This window comes from Elgaria multicarinata, chromosome 10 (assembly GCF_023053635.1).
Source record: "Elgaria multicarinata webbii isolate HBS135686 ecotype San Diego chromosome 10, rElgMul1.1.pri, whole genome shotgun sequence".
Taxonomy (NCBI): Eukaryota; Metazoa; Chordata; class Lepidosauria; order Squamata; family Anguidae; genus Elgaria; species Elgaria multicarinata.
In genome coordinates, this window is record NC_086180.1 from 26,453,367 (window position 1) to 26,476,289 (window position 22,923).

General features: G+C 41.6%; 1 protein-coding gene across 1 annotated transcript in view; it reads left to right on the forward strand.

The window, feature by feature from the left end:
* The window catches only part of BANK1 (B cell scaffold protein with ankyrin repeats 1), a 220,885-nt gene that overhangs the window by 57,474 nt on the left and 140,488 nt on the right, over positions 1–22,923 (forward strand). The window lies entirely within an intron of this gene.

Consider the following 22,923-nt stretch of genomic DNA (forward strand, 5'->3'; position numbering starts at 1 on the left):
AAGCCTTCTTCTCCAGGAATGTATCCAACCACCTTTTAAAGCCATCCAAATTGGTGGCCACCACATCGTGGGGTAGTGAATTCCATAGTTTAACTATGCACTGTGTGAAGAAGTCCTTCCTTTTATCTGTCCTGAATCTCCCGCCAATCAGCTTCATTGGATGACCAGAGGTTCTAGTCTCATGAGAGAGGGAGAAAAATGCCTCCCGATCTACATTCTCCACACTATGCCTCTATCATGTCTCCCCTTAGCCTCCTTTTCCCCCCCCCCCCCAAGCTAAACAATCCCGGCTGTTGTAACTTTTCCTCATAGGGGAGATGCTCCAGCCCCTTGATCATTTTAGTTGCCCTAGAAAAAACAAAGTAGCTGAAATAGTTAGCAGGCTGGTAGTGAAGACTTTTTCACATTTTTATTTCTACTTTCTTTCTATAAGCCTGCAGTATCCACATTCTTCTGCTTATCATAAATTCAGACTTGCATAACATCCTGGCAGTTTAGGTTCTGATGCATCAAACCATTTGCAGTGACCCGTGCTCTCAGTACTCATACAAGTATGTGGTGTTTTTCTCTTCTTTCTGACACTAATTGGATGAAAACTGCTTACACCTGGTGAAGTGAATTGACTGAGTTAATAGAGCAACTTCTTTTGTGCATAAAACGGAGCTCATCAGTACCAAATTGAATTGTTTGTATAACCATCTACACACACACACACACACACACACACAAATGTAATGGTCTCATCACACAGAATGAAAAAGTTCTGATCAATTTATCTCCTCTAATATTTTAAAATTCATGTGGGCGACTTTCTTTTTTCTAAAAATAAAAACTGAGCTGCTTTATGCTTAGCTGTAGCTCTAAAGTGCATTTATGGATATGTTCCAGGGCTGTACCTAGTTTACAGTTATAAATTAAGTGTAAATTAGGTACAGTTATAAAAGAAAAGTACAGTGTAAGGACAGCACACATTGGTCTGTGGTTATTTGAAATCATGAGGGAGTTTTCATCTAATAGAAGTAACTAAGGGCAACAGCTTTCATCTAGTAGTAGTAGTAGTAGTATAGTAGAATTTCTTGAGTGCTTAAGAATCCAAATGCTGTAAAAAGCAAAATTAAATTCAGCAGACTAGGTGTGGGAAATTCACAGCCCATTGACTGCATGTGACTCCCGCTGGCCCCCCCCCCCAATTTGTTTTGATTTTTTTGTGGGGGGGAATAGCATTCCATCCTTCTGTGGAATACCAAGAAGTTCAAAATTAACATTTCTCATTGGGCCATTCTTAACTTAGCAAGTGTAAGAGAAATAACTAACAAATGGCTGCAGCATTTGGAAATAAGATTTAGGGGCTCCAGTGGAAAACGAACTGAACATGAGCCAGCATGTAATTTGTGGCACAAAATGCCAATGCCAATTTAGATACGTATTAACAGGAGTGGTATTTCCAAGGCTAGAGGCATCATCAATGAGCATTTTATTGCACCCTCATTGCTGGGTACTCACAGGTCCCTCTCATGACATCATCTGTGTCCCACCGCCTTCCGCCCCTTCTAGCCTTCTTCGTGCAACAAAAAACCACCCCAGTAAGTCCGGCTTATTTTTTGAGATGGAAGTTGCCACTATCCCCTGCTTTTGAAAGAGGAAGTAATGAGGGACAAATGCACGGCGGAGAAGCGACAGTAAGGAAATGCAATTTCCCCCCATGTGATGACACACTATACTAGTGGTTTTTTTTATCAATAATGAAATGCATTGAGAACTGTTAGGGCACATTATGCAATCCGTATATCAGCATTATTTCCTGCTTCTTATCCTGTATTATCCCAAATACTGCAACAGATGTAAATGTGTGCACTATCAGGTATAAATGTGCAAAGGGATATAGCGTCACCATGATGGGATCATAATAATATGACACGAGGTGTTGATCCGGCTCTTGACACAGGAATTAATGATAGTACTGACTAACTCTGCACTAGGAATGGGGTAGAAATCCACTTTTCGCAAAATTAATTTTGCACTTTCAAAACAACTCAGTTCTCCTTCAAAATTCACACCTCTAAAAAATGTTTGCAATGGAGCTCTCCAGCCATAATATTAATACAAAAATGGGAGATGTGCACACAGAAATGTGTTAAGTATATGAAAAGAAATACTTGCTTAGTCATTAAAATTGTGTGTGTATGGCTATCTCAGGGTTAAACAGAGAAAGTATATCTGTGGGCAATTACCTTGAGATAGAGGCTGTTCTGGGAACCTTGCCAAGATTCTAAGTTAGCCTCATCACAGCTGTATGTAATGTAGATAAGAATTGTGTAAGATGTGTATATAGTTTCTCACTTGTGTAAAATGGAACTGATCACTGCTTACTGATCACTGCTCTATGATCACTGCTCTCTGTGTATGCCTCAGTGTGCTGATCTGAACTGAACTGCACAGAAGCCTGAAGGAAATAAACCAGCTCTGCTGTGTAAGACCTGCGTGATGTGTGTTTGTTTCTGAGCACAAACAGAGTTCCAGAAGGAGAAAAGTTCTGGCAATAACCCAACAAAGGTTATGGGCCCAGTCCAGTCCAGGAAGCCTACGCCAGCCTAACCCAGGCAGAAGAACCAGAACTTGGTGGGAACGGTGCAGTATCAGAACCAGAACCAGGAGTCTGCTAAAACAGAAAACTGTTGATGAAGGAAGACATCAAGCTAAAGCCAGTGCTGCAAAGTGAGGAAAAATCTCAGTCGGCTGACTCTGAGGAGGACTCTGAGCAGAAGGACGGTGAGATACCAATTCCTAAAGCAGAGGAAATGGCAGGAGCTAATATGTCTGGTTTGCATCAATTGTTGGAAAAGCTGAATGACTCTAACTATGCATTATGGTCTTACAAAATGCAAATGTATCTGATTCAGGCTGAACTGTGGTATGTAGTCACAGAGGATCCACCAGATAGAGCAAATCCAGAGAATGCTAAATGGTTTAAGGACGATGCAAAAGCAATGGCAGTTATTGCATTAGCTGTGGAAGACTCTCAAATTTCCTTCATTCAGTTTTTGAATACATCAAAAGAGTGCTGGAATGCGCTACAAGCTGTATATCAAAGAGAAACAGCGGGCAGTAAAATAATTCTAACCCGGAAGCTGTATGGAATGAAGCTGAAACCAGGGGAGTCTATGTCAAACCATTTGAAAAGCATGAGAGAAATCTTCAATCAACTCAGGGCACGAGGGATGGAGTTTACAACTATACACCAAGTCTATGTGATTTTGTCAAGTCTTGATTCATCGTACGACGCGGTTGTCACCATGATGGAAAGTCAAGAGGAGAAAAATTTAACCCTTGAGTATGTAGCTGGAAAACTACTGGAAACCTATGAAAGAAGACAAGCTTCAAAACAACAGAGCCTTAAACTTCCTGTGGCTGAATTTCAACAAAGCCATAAATCTTCTGACGTGGTGGCTGCATTAAAGGCAAGGAAATGTTTTAATTGTGGTTCCACAGAACATTTACGGCGGGATTGCAACAACAAGAAGAAAAAAAAGCAGTCAACAGCAAAGTGGAGAGAAGAAAACAACATGAATGAAGCTGAATCAACAAAGAAGTGTCTTCTAGCAAGAGTCAAAGAGACAATGAATCCTTGGTTTTTGGACTCTGGGGCTTCAATAAGTATGGCAAAAGACAAACTTTCATTTGTAACCTTGGAAACTTCTACTTCAGAGCAAAAGTGTGTTACCCTTGCAAATGGAACAAAAATCCAGATTTGTGGTGTGGGTAATGTATATTTTGATTGTCTGGGAGTTGAACTACAAAGTGTTTTATATGTACCAGAATTAGAAACAAACCTTCTAAGTGTGTTTCAGTTAACAGAAATGGGGTATGAGGTTTGTTTTACTGAAGAAAATTGTACTATAAAACAGGGAAACAAGGTGTGTGTGCAGGGAATAATGAAAGAATCTTTGTATGTGATTAATACTTGTACAGAAAATGAAGTTGTAGCCAGCAAAGTCACAACAAAAACAATAGCCAATTGCAAACCACACCAAGAGTGCATCCATTTAACTCATAAAAGGTTTGGTCACGCTAACTATAAAACAATTTCTAAGATTCCAGAATTGTGTGAAGGGGTGAAAATCAAACCATGTTCTAACTATGTAGAATGTAATGTATGCAGTGAAACCAAGTGTCATAAGTCAAAGATTCCAAAACATAGTGAGAGAACAACAAAAAGAATTTTTGAATTAATACATGCAGATCTTGCAGGTCCTTTTGAGACAAGTCAAGGAGGAAACAGATTTTTCTTGTCTGTTGTTGATGATTACAGTAGATTTGGATTTGTGTATGTGTTAAAACAGAAGAGTGAAACTTTTGGAAAGTTCAAAGCCTTTGTTAAGTGGAGTAAAAATAGATTTAAAGAACCTATAGCTAATCTAAGAATGGACCGGGGAGGTGAATTTCTTAGCAACCAATTTAAAAAATTCCTCAGTGATGAGGGTATACAACATAACCTTACTGCTCCATATTCACCATTTCAAAATGGAGTTGCAGAAAGGAAAAACAGAACCTTGCAGAACATGTTAAGAGCTCTATTGAAAGAGTCAGGATTGTCTAATCTGTTCTGGGCAGAAGCTTTGTCCACCTCAAATTATTTGTTAAACAGGCTTTACCACTCTGTACATGAAAAAACTCCATATGAAATGTTTTACAAAAGAAAACCTAGAGTGTCACATATAAGGGTTTTTGGAAGTAAATGTTTTGCTCATATTCAGAAAGAAAACAGACCAGGAAAGCTAGCTCAAAGAGGTTTGGAATGTAAACTGTTGGGATATGATACACAAACAAAAGGCTATCGTTTGTGGTCTCCATATCACAAAAGTGTAATTGTGAGCAGAGATGTAGTTTTTCATGAACAAATGCAGGAAACAAAGCAGTATGTAAGTTTGCCTGTAGAACAGAAAGCTGTAGAAACAGAAGAAATTCCTGAACAATCTCAGCAAGAGAGGGAGGGGGAAGAAACTGTAAAGGAGGAAACTGTGCCTGTAACTATGCCAAAGCGACCAGAAAGGGAACGCAAAGCTCCAATTCGTTATTCAGATGAATACCAAAGCAAACAGGTTTCTCATAGAGCTTTACTAATAGCCTATGAACCTACTTCATTTGAGGAAATTCAGGAAATGGAACCTACAGAAGCTCAGGGCTGGCATGAAGCAATGTCAGAGGAAATCAGAGCAATGGAAAAAAATGAAACGTGGGAGCTAGTACCTTTACCTGAAGGTCGTAAAGCCATTACCTGTAAATGGGTATTCAAAGTAAAACAAAATGAGAAAGGACAGGTGGAACGTATCAATGGTAAAACACAAAGAGATGCTTTTAAAGCTGGGTCTCAGATTGTAACACAATTTAAACAACATGCGCAAGAGGAGGACTGTTAAGTATATGAAAAGAAATACTTGCTTAGTCATTAAAATTGTGTGTGTATGGCTATCTCAGGGTTAAACAGAGAAAGTATATCTGTGGGCAATTACCTTGAGATAGAGGCTGTTCTGGGAACCTTGCCAAGATTCTAAGTTAGCCTCATCACAGCTGTATGTAATGTAGATAAGAATTGTGTAAGATGTGTATATAGTTTCTCACTTGTGTAAAATGGAACTGATCACTGCTTACTGATCACTGCTCTATGATCACTGCTCTCTGTGTATGCCTCAGTGTGCTGATCTGAACTGAACTGCACAGAAGCCTGAAGGAAATAAACCAGCTCTGCTGTGTAAGACCTGCGTGATGTGTGTTTGTTTCTGAGCACAAACAGAGTTCCAGAAGGAGAAAAGTTCTGGCAATAACCCAACAAAATGCATACAATATATTCATGAAAATAACATTCAAAATGCATTTTATTAGGAAAATTGCTTGCAAAAATGTATATATTTGGCAACATTGTATACAAAAATGCATGTATTTGGGGAAATGCACAAAAATATTAACACATTTTTATGTGGCCTTTATTAAAAAAAAAAAAGCTCAAAGTTCAGGAGAAACTGATGTTGAGGTTGGAAAAATTCTCAAACTTTGGGAATTGAACTTAACATTGGAAAAATGAGAAACCGAGAGACACTGAAATGTACATGGCAGGATCTACACTACTACTTCATAATGGTATTGAAGTGAACTGACAACTGTTGGGGTCCGTGTCACATTCCATCTACCATTTTCAAACCACTTTCATAGTGTTATATCCTGCTTGGTGTAGATCTGGCCTATATCAGTCCACCCCTAATGTGCACTGGTGGAAGCCTCATCTGAAGGATCCCTTTCCATTGTAGGTACCATTGTTTAAGAAGAATGTTGACGAGTTGGAAAGAATTCAAAATAAGGATCCAAAGACCAAGCTTTCACTGCTACTGAGCAATAATTAGGGAACTCAGAATATAATTGTTTTGATCAAGCAAAAGAGAAAGAACTGCTGGAGCAGTATGATGCACACAGCATGTAAGAGGAGGGTGTCCCAAATCCAATCCCCAGCTCATTCAGGTAGGGTGGGGGAAATTCCTGAAAAGCCATTACCCACCAGTGTCTACAATACTCAGGTAGATGGACCAATAGTTTGACTCAGACCTTAGTTAGACTTAAGGTTTATCCCGGGATCATCCCGGGATCATCCCTATTCATGTAAATGACACACAGGATATCGCGGGAGCAGGCAGGGACAACCCCGGGACGATCCCGGGATAAACTTTAGGTCTAGCTAAGGCCTCAGTAAAAGGTAGTTTCCTATGTTCCTAAGTTTCCTTTCTGTTGTAGGTGCCATTGTTTAAGAATGATGTTGACAAGCTGGAAAGAATTCAGAATAAGAGCCCAAAGAATATCACTACTTCCTAAACATTCTTATATCAAAATACATCTCACTGGTTTCAATGTAGCTTACTTCCACAGAAATGTGCTTTTGAGCTCAGCCAAAGTGTCTAGAAGACAAATCATTTAAGGGGAAGCTGATCAAAATGGGTATGTTTACTTAGGGAAAAGAAGATGAATGGTAGATGTGTATGTTGGCAGTTTCCAAATATTGGAAGAATGTCAGAAAGATAACAGAAAACAATTGTTTACCCTTGGCACTGAGGATTGACAAGAAGTGATCAGTTAAGGTACAGAAAAACAGATTTGACTGAAACAACTGAAATGTTATTCTAACTGCAAGAGCAATTCCACGTTGTTGAATCTCTGGAAATTTTCAAGGAAAAATTGAAGAAAGCATATTAGGAATGTTTCAACTGTGAACTATCTCTTGTTTACATTAGAATTCTTTTATTCTTTGTTTTGTTTTAATTTCCGTAAAGCAATTCATGTTGAGCATTCATTAAAATTAAGCATTCATATCAATCTGCCCAGGCATGAAGACCTTCTTCGGGTACCTTTATCAGAGGTATGATATGCAACAACAGGGACAATGGTGTTCATAGAATCATAGAATAGTAGAGTTGGAAGGGGCCTATCAGGCCATCGAGTCCAACCCCCTGTGCAATGCAGGAATCCACCTTAAAGCATACCTGACAGATGGTTGTCCAACTGCCTCTTGAAGGCCTCTAGTTTTCTGATTATAGAATGCCCCACACACCCATGGAGGGTTTCTGAACCCCATGTTGCAATTTTTTTAGCGCCAGAGGCATTTTAACTTGTGCATGTTTTAATTATTAAAGGCACGGTCCTATGCATGTTTAGACATAAATGCATAGGATTACACCCTAAGGGGTTTGTTTGTTGATTTTAATTATATTTATGTTGTGATTATGTAATTACATTATATTGTGATGTTATGTTACTTCAGGCCGAAAGTGGTGATATTGTATATAAAAAAATATAAAAAGTATATATATAAATATATGATAAAAACCATCCTTTCACCCCAGTTCTTCAGTTTGTTGTATGCCTAGCAGTTGTGTGCCATGTGCATCATTTTTGTTTGATATTTTCAACTGCTGCCTCCCGTATTGTGTGATAACTGTAGCAACATCCTGAAATAAATAGAAGGAAAGGCAGTGTAAAACTGTTTTAAATAAATACAATAGTTGGTCCCACTTCCTTTTGGATTCTATGGCACCATCTGGGGTTTACAAAGGAATCAATTTATACATAACATTCAAAAGGATTTATATATATATATATATATATATATATATATATATATATATATATACTCTTTACTACTACTACTACTACTAATAATAATAATAATAATCTCATTATACAGTGAATTTCAAAACTTTTATATTTTTAAAGAAAGAAAATGTTACTTTCCCACCATAATGAGAATGAAACTAAAATGAGAATAAATTATTTAACAACTTACCCATCTCTTCCATTATTACATTCAATTTGCTTTTTTAGAAAGCAACACATGATGTAGAATGCCTTTAATTCCGACTTCTTTTCTCATCAAAACTTAAGTAGGAAACACTCTTCTGTAACAAATCAATTTGTGCATGAGTGTGTGCGTGTGTATCAGAATAAACTCTCTCTTAAAGGCCTCACCAAGGTTTTGCTACCACTGAACAATAACGAGGGAACTCAAAATATAATTGCTTTGATTAAGCAAGAGAGAGGGGAAGATGTACTTAAGCAATATGATGCACAGGTAGGGCTGGAAAAAAATCCTGCCTGACATCCTAGATAGGCACTACCAGGCAGGATTGACAATGATAGGCTAGAGATGGACCAATGTTTTGATTCAGTATAAGGTAGCTTCCTATTTTTCTAAGTTGGCATATCAAAACTGCCACCTCATTGGCTTAAACATTGTATCATTAAAATGTGATTTTTTTTTTTAATCAAGTAGGTAGCCTAGCTCACATGGCTATTTCCCATGCAAGCCTTGCTTTCCTCACCCTGGCTCCTCCTCCACCATTTAAATTTCCCACAGTGCCCAGTTATAGCTTTGCTCCAAGGTACTGCGAGAGATTAAAATGGTAGCTGGACACAACCACCCAACATAGTTGCCCTCTGCTGCCAGATAGATCCACAAGGACCCACTGAGCGCGGAGGTTACCCCCACAAGTCCTGACTAGACATGAGGCCCATGGCAAACAGACTGCAACACAGTGCTCTCTGTCTTTTCTGGGTCCTGTCAGGCAAGGCAGAATTCACATCAGCACCTTAGAGAGCATAATGTAGGGAGTGTTAGCTGGCGTATTCTCTCATAAGGAGCTGTTGTCCCAGCAAAGGACTGCAATCAACTGAAGCCTTAAAAGGGCTGGCAGAGCCTGGTCTTTCAATGGCTCTGCCCCTGCTGGATGCTGACTACTGTTCTTAAAGGGACAGTGTCTGTTTCTGCAGTCTCCCACACCTGCATGGCTGAAGGACAAAAGAAGCTGCAGGGGAATCATCCTTAGAGTAAGATGAAGGGAGAGCTACGCCCTCAGGCCAGGAAGTTACAGAAGAGGGTTCAAGGGCTTGCCCTGATGTGGTGTAACCTGTGACCCATCTGAATATGAGTCCTCCTCAGCATAACGCAGAGCCACAGAACCAGGAGACATGACAGTCCACCAGACAGAACTTTGCCCACAGCCCTTTCAAACCTGGAGCTGGCCCTGGACTTTCACCGTATACTTTTAACTAGAGATGGCAAGGATTGAACCTGAACCATTCTGCACTCAAAAGTGTATGCTGTCCGACTTAACTGTGCTGCATCCCTAGCAAAATCCTGTCCAGAGTCACTCCTGAGACAACTGGGAACCATGGCAAAGAGTGTGAAGGAACATAGTATTCTAATTCCAGAGGAACTGGAAAGCAAGTGTTTAAACTCAAATAAGCTGTCATCACACTATTTCAATGTGTCTAACACTCTAGTCCTAAGCATTTTGTATTGGCATAAAGTCACAGTAATATGTATAACTAATATTGTGTTGTTTGATGTTGTGCTGGCACAGCTGTTGGTACTTCTCCTGAGACGTTATGTACTGACACTGCGATGCTTATAGCAGGCCTGCTGGTGCATCCAATCTACACAGCCCACAAATATATCAGTCTTCTGCTGACACTGGTTCTCCACTTGTCATTTTTGCAGACACGGAGGGTGATAGTGGGAGCCATGTGGCAGAAATGATGACACTGGGTATGCTGGCTGAAATGATGTCACTTCCTGTCCATCATTCTTGCATTTACAGCAGCGTGTTCCGGTGCTTGGTTTCCTGCCACAATGAAAGTGGTAGCCAAGGGCAGTGCAGGTACACCATTAGGACTGTGAACTTTGTGTTGCACCATAATGTGTCAAGGAAGGGGTGGAGCCCTCAAAATGGAAGGACAGCTCATTCAAGTCTCATTTTAACCTTCATTGTCTGTAATCCCTCAGAGCTGTGTGTCAGTTCTCTTTCATGTCAGAGGCTCAGTCTTCCTTCAGACAAGGCAGACTCTGGTCATAGTGGCGGAAGAGGGGATTCCCTTCCCTTTTCCCAAAGTGTTCCCAGATGGTGCTCTTTTTAGGACATCTCACTGTGGTTACAGAGACCATCTGCCCTCAGGACTCCCATCTGAGGCTACAAGTGGCCAGCTTCCTGTTCTCCTCCTGCAGCTCTCCCAACCTCTTATATAACAGGATACTCCCCTCCTCTCTTTTGTTTCCCGCCCATCTGACTTTCTTTCAAGCCAGCGGAGGCAGGGAATAGGATTCTGTGGCGCTGCAAGCCACTTTATAACACATACCCCAACTGTTTGGGGGTGTTTTGTTTCAGCTGTTTTGAATGTCCAGCAAGATGCATGTATAGATACCATCATCCACTGAGTGGAAAGCCAACATGGCTGGGGGATTTTCATGTGTGTATCAGAGCTGCAACACTTGCATCAGATCCCCTAGATCAGGTCAAATGTGTATGCTTTTCCCATGCAATTTTCTATTTCACACTAGCAACCAATGACCCAACAAATTGGTACAGTACAGCATTTATCTACAAACCTTAGTTACAGCATGATTGATCCCATAGTATTGCATTATTTCAGATTTTTATTTTATTTTTAGTTATTTAAAATATTTCTAGACCATCTTTCAGGGCTTACAACATTAAAATTGAATGAAAAAAATGTTAAAATATATTCTGTATAATAAGAGGAACACACACACATTTCATTCACATCCAGGCCCTTCTTGCTTGACAGAGAATTAAACATTATTTTAAAGGCTGTCTGTTCAAGGCCTTTGTCCACTAGGGTGACCATATGAAAAGGAGGACAGGGCTCCTGTATCTTTAACAGTTGTATTGAAAAGCAAACTTCAGCAGGTGTCATTTGTATATATGGGAAACCTGGTGAAATTCCCTCTTCATCACAACAGTTAAAGCTGCAGGTGCCCTGCCCTCTTTTAAATCTGGTCACTCTAGTACAGCTCCTGCAGCTTTAACTGTGGTGATGAAGAGGGAATTTCACCAGGTTCTCCATATATACAAATGACATCTGCTGAAATTTCCTTTTCTATGCAACTGTTAAAGATACAGGAGCCCTGTCCTCCTTTTCATATGGTCATCCTATTGTCCACCCCAGGTTTTCTTTGTGTTTAGAGAGACTACAGTGTGAGAACGTTTTTCACGGTCTAGCTCCTTCCTATCTCTCCTCTCTCATCTCACATTATTGCCCCGCTCATGCTCTTCGCTCCTCTAATGCCATGTTTCTTGCCTGCCCAAGGGTCTCTACTTCCCTTGCTCGGCTTCGTCCATTTTCTTCTGCTGCCCCTTACGCCTGGAACGCTCTTCCAGAACATTTGAGAACTACAAGTTCAATCACAGCTTTTAAAGCTCAGCTAAAAACTTTTCTTTTTCCTAAAGCTTTTAAAACTTGATGTTGTTCGGACTTTATACTGTTAGTTTTACCCTACCCTGTGCCTGTTTACCCTACCCTGTGCCTGTTTGCATTCTCTTCCCCTCCTTATTGTTCTACTATGATTTTATTAGATTTTAAGCCTGTGCGGCAGGGTCTTGCTATTTACTGTTTTACTCTGTACAGCACCATGTACATTGATGGTGCTATATAAATAAATAAATAAATAAATAAATAAATAAATAAATAATAAGGAAGGAAATGAACCATGATCTCTCACCTGCCAGAAGATTCTTAAGCAGGGTGTATCTGCAATTCTCTTGCATCAATGGGAGTACTCTCAGGTATTTGTATTTCTTTCATTTGCAACTTATCAGAACTAAAAGGGAAAGGATAAATGTTTCCAGAATATGGAACAGAAGACAAGGCAGCATGCCTGCATTCATCTACCCACGCTTCCACCACCTACACATTCCTCCTGGGGCTATCAGAAAGAGAGAGCAAGCAAGCAAATAGCTCAGCTTTTCCTCTCCTCTCCTCCCCCAACCCATCACCTAGAATATATACATAGTTTCAAGTGAAAAGTGCTAACATCCTAGTCTTCCTATTTTGGAGGATGGCAAAACTGGCTTGTTTCCCGTGATGGAGAGGGTGATCCAGCTACTGAAGTATCTCCTTACAAAGGAATGGGGGAAGGAAGGTGATGGGACAGAACTCTACAATAAGATGTCTCTGCTGCTCCATCTAGTGGTAGAAAGCCTTGGACAAGCTACACACTCCAGGCAGTCGGTTTTCAGGATGTCTCCTTACATAAGCCCTGAGGAATATAACCATCAATTCAGACTTTGTCAGTGCATAACAATTAGGAGTACATTATTTTCTGCTAGTCAGGAGTCATGCATTATTGTACCCCTCGGTCTTGGTCGATGCATTATGACAATCAGAACAGGCAATTAATTGCTACAAACATCAGTCTTTATAAATGCAAAACTTCCACATGTTTTTACTATGTGTACAGCTCTCTGGCGGGTAGTGAATCTGGACCTAATAGGATGGCAGGGAAGCCAAGCCATTAGGTACAAATTTTAACTGGTATAAAACTTTGTCTCACTCTTACCGGGAAATAGGATGTCTCATATCTTTGTTAGTCTAACCCAATTCTGAAACTGAGAAAATGTTATTAGTTTGGAAGTGATATATGGTAGGGCAACAAAAATGTAGAGATTGCAGCCCCCTGAATGTGAAAATGTGCATTGTTGGGTGAAGGGAAAGGCATATCTTCAAGGTCATCATTCAAAGATATTTGAATGGCTTATGCTATCACCTTGCCACACACCAGTATTGCATGTTCATAACAGTTATATGAAAAACCAAATATGTCGCTTTCAAAAGGTGCATCCAAATCATCATTCTGCTTCCCATGCTGATTATCTGCAATTGATTTGATTGCAGAATGTGCCATTCAATGCAGAAACATTTTTCTAAATCGTATAATGCAGATCTGAATCATTATTGTTCATTGTGGATCCAATTTGCACATCTCATTACTGCTTTCTCTCTCCATCTATTGATCCCCATCAATGTGACAATAATAATCTGAGAACTGTGTGAATTCATGGTTGATGCAAGATTTGAACTGGAGACATCACACTTCACACCTCAGTAACTTAGAGAGCAGTAACTTAAAGCGCAATTGACCTTGGAAGGGGGAGCGAGAAATCTGAACCCTGTCCCATGCCCCCTCACAGCCAATGCAAAAATAACTGCATCAACTGTCCTCCAAGCTTGGAAAAGCCACCTCAGGAGAGGAGGAAAGAGGGCATTCCACTGGGCTGGAAGGGGAGGAGACAAGAGAGGCCAGGGTAGTGCCCTTGCTAGATGGGGTAAGAAGCCCATCTAGTGAAATCTGAAGGGCGAGAGGACAGGGAGGTGAAGAACACCTCTACCTTCCCTCCCACCATGCATTGGATGATTGGATACCTTCAAGTTTGGAGGCTTCCAATCACCAAGGGCACAATCGGTAGGACTGTACCATTAGGCCAGATGAACATGGGACGCACAATGAGGTGGGAGAGAGGGCTGTACCATTTCCAACTGCTGGCAGTTAAAAAAAAACCTAATACATAAGGGGAAACATTCTAGCCGAGCTTTCTTCCTGTAGTGTTAGTTTTCCATTTCCAGGATGTACTTATTTTTACGTAGTTGTCATTCAAAACTGTAAACCTTCCTTGGAAGTGTTCCAGTCCTTTCTACCACTTCCAAACTCTGCTGCTTCATTCCCGCTTCATTCCCACTTCATTCTGCTTCATGTGTAGATCCAAGCTTGGCCACAACACTATGGGCTCCATCACACCAGCGTTTTATCACACTCTCATCATACCTGGTTTGCTATTTTGCAGGACGGTGCTCACATGACGTCATGCCTGTCCTGCAGTCACCCTGCCTGTTCCCCTCCATTTTCTAGAGTGGGGAAAGTCTGGTTTATTTCCTCCATGCGGGATTAAAGTGCCCTTCCGCCCCTGTGTATTTCCATTCACATGCTATGTGCTTTGTTGGGGCATGTGCTTTGAAGGGAGGTCTTGCTGATGAAAAAGAAGAGTGGGGTGGTTCTCTTCCTCCAGCATGCCATGTTGAATGAACAGGCTTGTGTTGACTCAGTTGAGTGACAAGAACCAATGAACTGGAGGGGGAAGGAGAAGGGGTGGAGTGGGAGAGCAAACAAGTGAAAGGAGATTTCACCGGTACAATGGCAGTACCACAAACACACGTGAAAGAGACCATTAGCTTGACCGGCTAATGAAACAGAGGTGCAAGTCGTGGAGGCAAACCAGGAAAAAAAGTAGGTGTGATGGAGCCCTATACTAGCTCTCAAAAAGTTTCGGGATCTGAGACAAACTATGGTGACCATATGAAAAGGAGGACAGGACTCCTGTATCTTTAACAAAAGGGAATTTCAGCATGTGTCATTTTGCAGCATGGTTTTATCCTGGTTGTGCTTTTTATGCTGTATTTTGTATTTGTGTTTTTAACCTGTTGATTGTTCTATTACGGCTTTAATTTTTGTGAACCGCCCAGAGAGCATTTTGTTGACCTTGCAAAATGATTTATAGAGACACTATAAAGTGGGACTTCATGACACATCTTCAGTTTAGAGAGAAAATGGAAGGCAAACATGTTCAGCATGGTGTAAATTTAAGTATTTAGGGCCGTAGAAGAAGAAGACTTTAAAAAGGGCGGCATATTCCCAACTTCATGGAATGAAAGCTGACTGTATCAGAAGTACAGCACCTAAACAAAAAGGGGAAACAGCAGCACTGGAAGGAACACAACAAGGCCCTGACAAGACAAATGGCAAGAAAGTAAACAATATATCTAATAAAGCAAAGATAGATGGGGAATGCAACAGAGCCAGCAAATCAATGCTGAGTGATTGACTAAAGTGAATTGTGCAAGGCCAGGAGGGGGTGGGGAGTCAGCATGCAAGTTGGAAAATGGAAAAACAATATGATCTCTGGAATCCTTTGGGGAAATATAAGGTATCGGCAGACGTGAAAACAATTGATTTGTTAGGACCTGGGAGTGATGAAAAAGATCCAGTGATTGTATTCTAATCATGGTGATGGGGATTTATGGCATACTGTATACTAATCATAGTGATAGGGATTTATTTATCACGGTGATGGGAATTCCAATAATTAATGTGGGCATTGTCTCATGTGCAATTTTATGTAGTTATATAGCAAAGCTGAGTGCTTCCTGATGAGACTTTTATTGCGCCATCACCCTGCTTCCTTCACTGAGTTTTATGAGTGGTCCATTCGTTGCTCGCCAGAGTTTTCCCCACCATTTCTTCCATCTTTTTTCTTACTGCAGAAAATACATTAAAGAGAAAAAGATGGAATAGCTGCAAAGTGCCTTCTTGTTGACAGCACTAGGAGCCTTCTGTCTGGAAGCAGTCCAAACACTCTTAATTGTGCTTGTGAGCTTTGGACCTGTTGTTGTTGTTGTTTACTGTATAAATAAGTCATTTTGTTCAGATGTGGTGGTAGAGCTGGGCCAAACCAAGGAGAGGAGTTAGTTAAAACAGAAAGACAAAATTGTGGGGTGGATAAAAATTATATATATAATTTTTAAAAATATTTTAATTGGATTTTAAAAAGTTAATATTTAATTTGATTTAAATAATAACTAGGGTTGACATACCAAGCCTCGTGTGGCGCAGAGCGGTAAAGCAGCAGTTTCTGCAGCTGAAACTCTCCCCACGGCCGAGTTCGATCCCAGCGGAAGCTGGTTTCAGGCAGCTGGCTCGGGTCGACTCAGCCTTCCATCCTCCCGAGGTCGGTAAAATGAGTACTCAGCTAGCTGGGGGAAAGGTAATAACGGCCGGGGAAGGCAACGGCAAACCACCCCACTATAAGGCCTGCCAAGAAAACGTCAGCGAAAGCTGGCGTCCCTCCAAGAGTCAGTAATGACTCAGTGCTTGCAAGAGAGGTTCCTTTCCTTTTCAGGGTTAACTAGGGTGACCATGTTTGGGAAACCAAAAAAGAGGACACCTAGTGTGTGTGTGGGGAAGCAGCTTTCTGAGTGCTGCAAAAAGTATGTTATTCCCCTGCCACCTTAAAGAACCCGATTGGAGTGGAGGAGGGGAAAGGATTTCATTCTGCACCACCACCATCCACTCCAATTGGGGCCTTTTCTATAATGTCCACGAATGACCCACTTTCCCCTTTAAGACCTCAGTTGTTGCTCGGGGTGGGGGAATGATGTGCCTCAAGAAAGCATGTCATTCACTCCTGCCATGCTAATGGCAGCCTTAAAGGGGAAGGTGTGTCATTCCAGGACATTATTGAAAATTATAGAAAATCCCCCCTGACACTATGGAAAGAACAAAAACCAGGACAAATCCGGGGAAATCCTGACAGTTGGTCACCCTAGGTTAACATTAAATATTCTGGATGTGAGCACATTATCCATAAAGTTATTATCTAAACTTGAATGAATGCTCAAACAGATGCCCTGAGGAACAGGAGGTTTCCAATCCAAATGAAGATCTAATTTGATTATTTCTCAAATATTAATATTTACACTCTGCCTACCAAACATAAGCACCCAGTGAAAATGAATTGTTCTGTTCTGCCCAGTAACTTTTAAACCTTGCTTTGGCCCATTTGCCCTGGGCATTTCAGTTTTGTTTACTACTTTGATTTTGTGAGGTTGACGTTGGTCCCAGACAGACTGAAGCTTAAAGGAGCAACACTGGAACGAAAAAGAGAAGACAAATTTGTCAAGTATGCGTGTTCCTGTATTGCCATACTTAGATTGCAATCTTATAACCACATGGCTGGGTGTAAGCCCCATTGAACTCAGTGGGGCTTATTTATGAGTAGATAGGGTGACCATATGGAAAGGAGGACAGGACTCCTGTATCTTTAACAGTTGCATAGAAAAGGGAATTTGAGAAGGTGTTATTTGTATGCATGCAGCACCTACTGAAGTCCCCTTTTCATCACAACAGCTAAAGCTGCAGGAGCCCTGCCCTCTTTTGTATCTGGTCACACTAGACAGGGCTCCTGCAGCTTTAGCTGTTGTGATGAAGAGGGGACTTCAGTAGGTGCTGCATTTATACAAATGACACCTGCTGAAATTCCCTTTTCTATGCAACTGCTAAAGATACAGGAGCCCAATTCTGCCCTATGAGTAGAGATACATAGGATTAGCCTCAACTGGTCATGGATGATGGCCATACGAAAGAACTTGTAGGAGCATGTTTTAAAGACATTTCCTCTATAGTTAAAAAAAAAGAAAGCCCCAAAAAATATACACAGAGAGACAAAGAGATGCAAGGCCTGGTGTATAAATAATACTCTATTTATTTGTAAATTATATTAACATGGCTTAGTGGTCAGATTTGCACTATTGTTCAGGAAATATATGAAAAGGTTTCAATGGGAGCTTCAGTTACTAAACGTGTGATTTAAATGTACCTTTTTCTTGCTGAATTTATTTATTACATTTATATACCGCCCCATAGCCGAAGCTCTCTGGGCAGTTTAGAAAAATTAGATCATGATTTAAATTGTCTTAATTTAAATCAATCAGGGACCAAAAATACATAGTTCTCAGTGACTGAGAATTATGGCAGTTGAAATACTAGATATCTGGAGGGCATCTGAGTGATGGTGTCTTATCAATACCTCCTGGCATCTTCTGGATATTGTCCAGAGTCAAGTTGCTGCATGGTGTACCTCTGCATCGCAGCCATACAGTAGCTTGAAGAAATAATGCTGATTAGAAATAAAGTACCACAACATTTTCTTTAGTGTTCAGCTCAAATATAACACATATTAGGTACCATTTTGTTAGAAGTGCTCAACCATGAACAAGCAAAATGGAATTTTTTAAAAAAGATCCTGAACAAAGCAAAGTTTGTGACTGCTGGCTTTGCAAAAGACAGATGGGTCACCAGAGATGGGATCATTATTAGACATTTGTTCAATAATGAACATTTTTTCTGGGCAGAGTATAAGCAAATGAAAGCACAAGGGCTGAAATCAGAATTCTTCAGTGTTGGCATCTAGTCATAGTGTGACTGGGAATATATATATATATATATATATATATATATATATATATGAGGAAAGGGAACAGTTTATCCTCTCAGGGGCCAAATTGTTCCCTGCTCCCCAAGGCTGGATGATGTCATGGAAGGAACTTGTCTCCTAAAAACCTATCCCTAAAATCATTGTGGACTTCCTCATGACAAGACCAGTCATGTGGAAAAAAAGAAGCTCCTCCATGTAGAGAGAAAGGCTCCAGGCCTTTCTCTCTGCATGGAGAAAAGGTCAGTCCCTCCCAATGGTAGAGAAAGGCAAACACTGAGAGAGAACCCCCCACTCTTACCTCTAACAATGGCTGCCTTTAACATTTGCCTTTCTCTACCACTGGAAAATCCCCAATGCTTATCTCCTACCAGTAATCAGAGATAAGAGTGGGATTTCCTTTCTCCCACATCAGTGAAAGCCTGTCTTTCTCTGGTGCTAGGACAGGGAGTTGGGGTCTGACAGAGTTGCCAGGCCTGGAAGAGGGGACTCCAAAGGACAGATTAGGCCAACGGGCAGGAGTTTCCCCCAACTCTGCTGTAAATGCTCAGGATACCAGTTCTGGTGCTTATATATATGCTTACAATTAAGGTTAACACAATTTTTCCTTAAGTAATACTGAGGAGAATATTGGAGAAGGAATGCAAGGCATTTAGAAGGAAGCGACAAAGGTATAATTGAGACCCCCTGAAGGAGATTTAGGGAGGGGCTATATGGGGAGGAGGATCAGGGAAAGTTCCACTGTATGAACAGACGTCTGTTCACACATTGCTGGAGAATGTGGAAAGTCACCCACAATGATTATTTGTAACATTGCACCTTTACATATAAAATAGCACATGCAAAGCAAAGTCCCTTTGTCCTCTTTGTTTGGGTGATGTGTAAGGGGGTCACCCGAATGTGCACAGGGCTCAGTAGAAAAATTAGAGAGAAAGAAACAAATGGTACGATTGAGAATTTTAGGGGCAATGTTCCTGTAAAAAGCTGTGGACAGGGGAAAATATGTTGTATATTCAGATATTTATATTGTCTTCATTACCAACCTTCCTTAATGTAAATGAAAAATGAAGCCATTTCTCACCTTCGGAGATGTGCTCACTAGCATCCCCAAAACATGATGATTCTGCTTCACCACAGCTAATTTTAAGGTTTGTACATTGTAGGATTTTGGAATTGCAAAATCTGGAGATGAATTTAAATGGAGAGAATTTCAGAAGAAAACCTAACTAGCAGTGGCAAAAATTCTAGCAATATGATAATTCAGGAAAACTTATTGCTTAATGGATTTCTTTATTTTATTTTACTTGTACCCCACCTTTGTACCAAAAAAATGGCACTCAAGGTGGCTTACAGAAACAGTTGAAATTCAATAAAACAACACACCAAAATAAAACAAAATACATGACAATTACAATATATATATATATATATATATATATATATATATATATATATTAAAAGCCGCATACACGCCCCAGTAGACCCCCTTATTTATTTATTTATTTATTGCAGTTACATCCCACCCTTTTTCCTCCAAGGAACCCAAGACAGCAAACATAGTCCTCCTCCTCTCCATTTTATCCTCACTACAGCAACCCAGTGAGGTAGGTTGGGCTGAGAGTCTGTGACTGGCCCAAAGTTACCTAGCAAACTTCCATGGTGGAGTGGAGACTAGAACCCAGATCTCCCTATGCCCATTCCAGCATTCTAACCACTATACTACACTGACAGGTTAAAGGCTTTCTTGAATAAAGTGATCTATGCCTGCCGGCAGAAAAGCAACAGAGAGGGAGCAAGCCAAGCGTCCCCTGGAAGGGAGTTTTATTTATTTATTTATTTATTTATTACATTTTTATACCGCCCAATAGCCGAAGCTCTCTGGGCGGTTCACATAGCCTTGGAGCAGCCACCAAAAAGGCTCTCTCTTGGTTCACCACCAAACATGCCTCTGAAGAGCCTCAAAAGAAGGGCCTCTCTGGAAGAATTTAAGAACCAGGCAGGCTTATAGCAAGCAGAAATGAAGGGGTGGAATCCTTTGCTATGCACAGGTTGCATGTTAAGGTTACAATCCTATATGCGCACTTACCTAGGAGTAAGCTGAATTGCACTCAGTGGGACTTCTTTCAAAGTAGACACAGCTAGGATTGCTTAGTGGATCTCATTTCTTCAGCATACTCAATGATTCCGTTTCTGAATGGGTGAGAATGGAGAGAAGGGTCATTAGAAATTCTGTGCACAGGGGGGCAAACACAATTTCAAGTCATTCTATCAATTCATTTGTAAACGCAGCATTGAAACCCGTAATGCAGTCCAAATGATTTTGGCAGAAGGCTGATTGATAGGAAGCGTTGAGTAATATGAATTAAGGAGAGAGCCTGAAATAAAACTCGAAGCATCAGCACAATACCCAATTAAATGAATCACTGTTACAGTAAATGTATGTAACAGATACTGGACTGATCTTTGATTACTGAGATATAAAGTGCATCTTGAAATGAATTCTTTAGGTGTGAAGAATAGCAACAGATATTTGTCAGAAACATGCCAAAGAAAACGGCCTCAGACAGAGCCTTACCCTTTGTGATAGACGATAATTCTCAGCAGGAGTACCTTAAATCCCCAAGGGCATCGGGCCATAGATTTTTCTGTTTCGTTTCCAGCTCAGAACAGTCTAAGCATCATTAGATACTGCTAATGAGTTCAGATGTTTGAATCCTACAAGAAAAGACATGTGTGTATGCAACCATTATTCAAAGTGTTACTCCTGCAAGGCACAACCTGTATGCATCAGCCATGGCAAAATAGAACAATTATGTGCTACGTTTGCTGGAGAGCACATCTCTGAGGGTGAGAAATGGCTTTATTTTCATTTACATTTAAAAATGATGGTGCTGAAGGCCACAGGCATCACCGAATAAGATGCATCGTCCCCAGCCTACAGTTATTCAGCCATGTGGTGGTGGTGATATGTTTAGCTCTAGTATGTTTCAATGCCATTCTGAAAAGGAGCTGTGGTTTCCCAACAACTCTGCATAATATAAAGGTTAAAAAACAACACAATCTTCATGAAAGCCAGTGTGGTGTGGTTGTTAGAGTGTTGGCCTGGGAATCAGGAGATCCTGGTTCTAGTCCCCACATGGCCATGGAAGCTCACTGGTGACTTTGGGTCAGTCACAGGCTGTTGCTAGATGAGGACTTAGCCTGGTGTGAGGCCCGGGCTCCCTGCTGTGTATGCAGACGACACACAGGGGATCCCGGGGTCAGGCCAGGCTAAATTCTCCCTTGACCCGGGATAACCGGATCCGCTTGTGGCCCAGTTTTCCCACAGCCCCGGGCTGAGCCCAGGGCTGTGGAAGGTCTAGCTACTTCTGTGGCTTTTCCCGGCTGCTCGCTTACTCACGAGTAGCCAGGAGAAGCGCACACTGGGCACAGCACTCCATAGGAGCACTGTGCCCATTGGGCCAGGGGGAGTGAAATCACGGGGGGGATGGGGGATGGGGGGGAAAGAGTGGACCCAGCAGGAGAGATGGGGGAAGAGCGGAGCCAGGGTGGGGAGAGCATGGAGGGGGCATCGGACATGGCAGGCGGGTGATCGGGCGGGCATGGCGAGCGGGCTGGTGAGCGGGCAGGGGGGGCATCAGACATGGTGGACGGGGGGAAAGAAGAACGGGGCCAGGGCAAGGAGATCGGGGACAGATGAGTGAGCGGGGGGGCGGACATGGTGAGAGGGGGGAGGATGGACAAGTGAGCGGACAGGGGGTCAGACATTGTGGGGGGGAATTGGGGGCAGGGGGAGCGAGGAACCCTTTATTTTTTTTTAAAAAAAACTTTTCCGTTGGTGCGCTCTTGCACACATGGCCCCTTTAAGATTTTAAAAATGGCTGGCGCGACGGGGCTTTCCCTTACCCCATTGCGTGTTACATCTAGCTAGGGGCGACGGCCCACGCTAGCTGCAGCGCGGCCTCGCCCCGACTCCCCACCTGATTATCAGGTAGGTCAAGCAAGGCCCACAGACTTTCATCCCAACCTACCTCACAGGGTTGTTGTTGTGAGAATGAAATGGAGAGGAGGAGGATTATGTTCGCCACCTTGGGTTCCTTGGAGGAAAAAAGGTGAGATATAAATGCAATAAAGAAATAAATTTCACAGTCAGAAACTGATATCTATGGAAAGCCATATGTAGTGGTGGGCAGCAAAGCAATTTGCTAAGTGGACCATGGATTCCTAATCATGTGGAGAGATTGAGTGTAACTTCAGTGGGACTTAAACCCATTAGACTGTGATTCAAATCTAAGTTGAACTTTACATTCACCAGGGGTGCATCTGGACAAGTGTTTCTCTCATTCTCTGCTTGGCACTTGAAACTGGGCATTTTGGAGACATTTCCCAAGAAGAAGAAGAAGAAGAAGAAGAAGAAGAAGAAGAAGAAGAAGAAGAAGAAGAAGAAGAAGAAGGGGGAGGGGGAGGGGGAGGGGGAGGGGGAGGGGGAGGGGGAGGGGGAGGGGGAGGGGGAGGGGGAGGGGGAAATCCCTGGATCAGGGATTTGAAT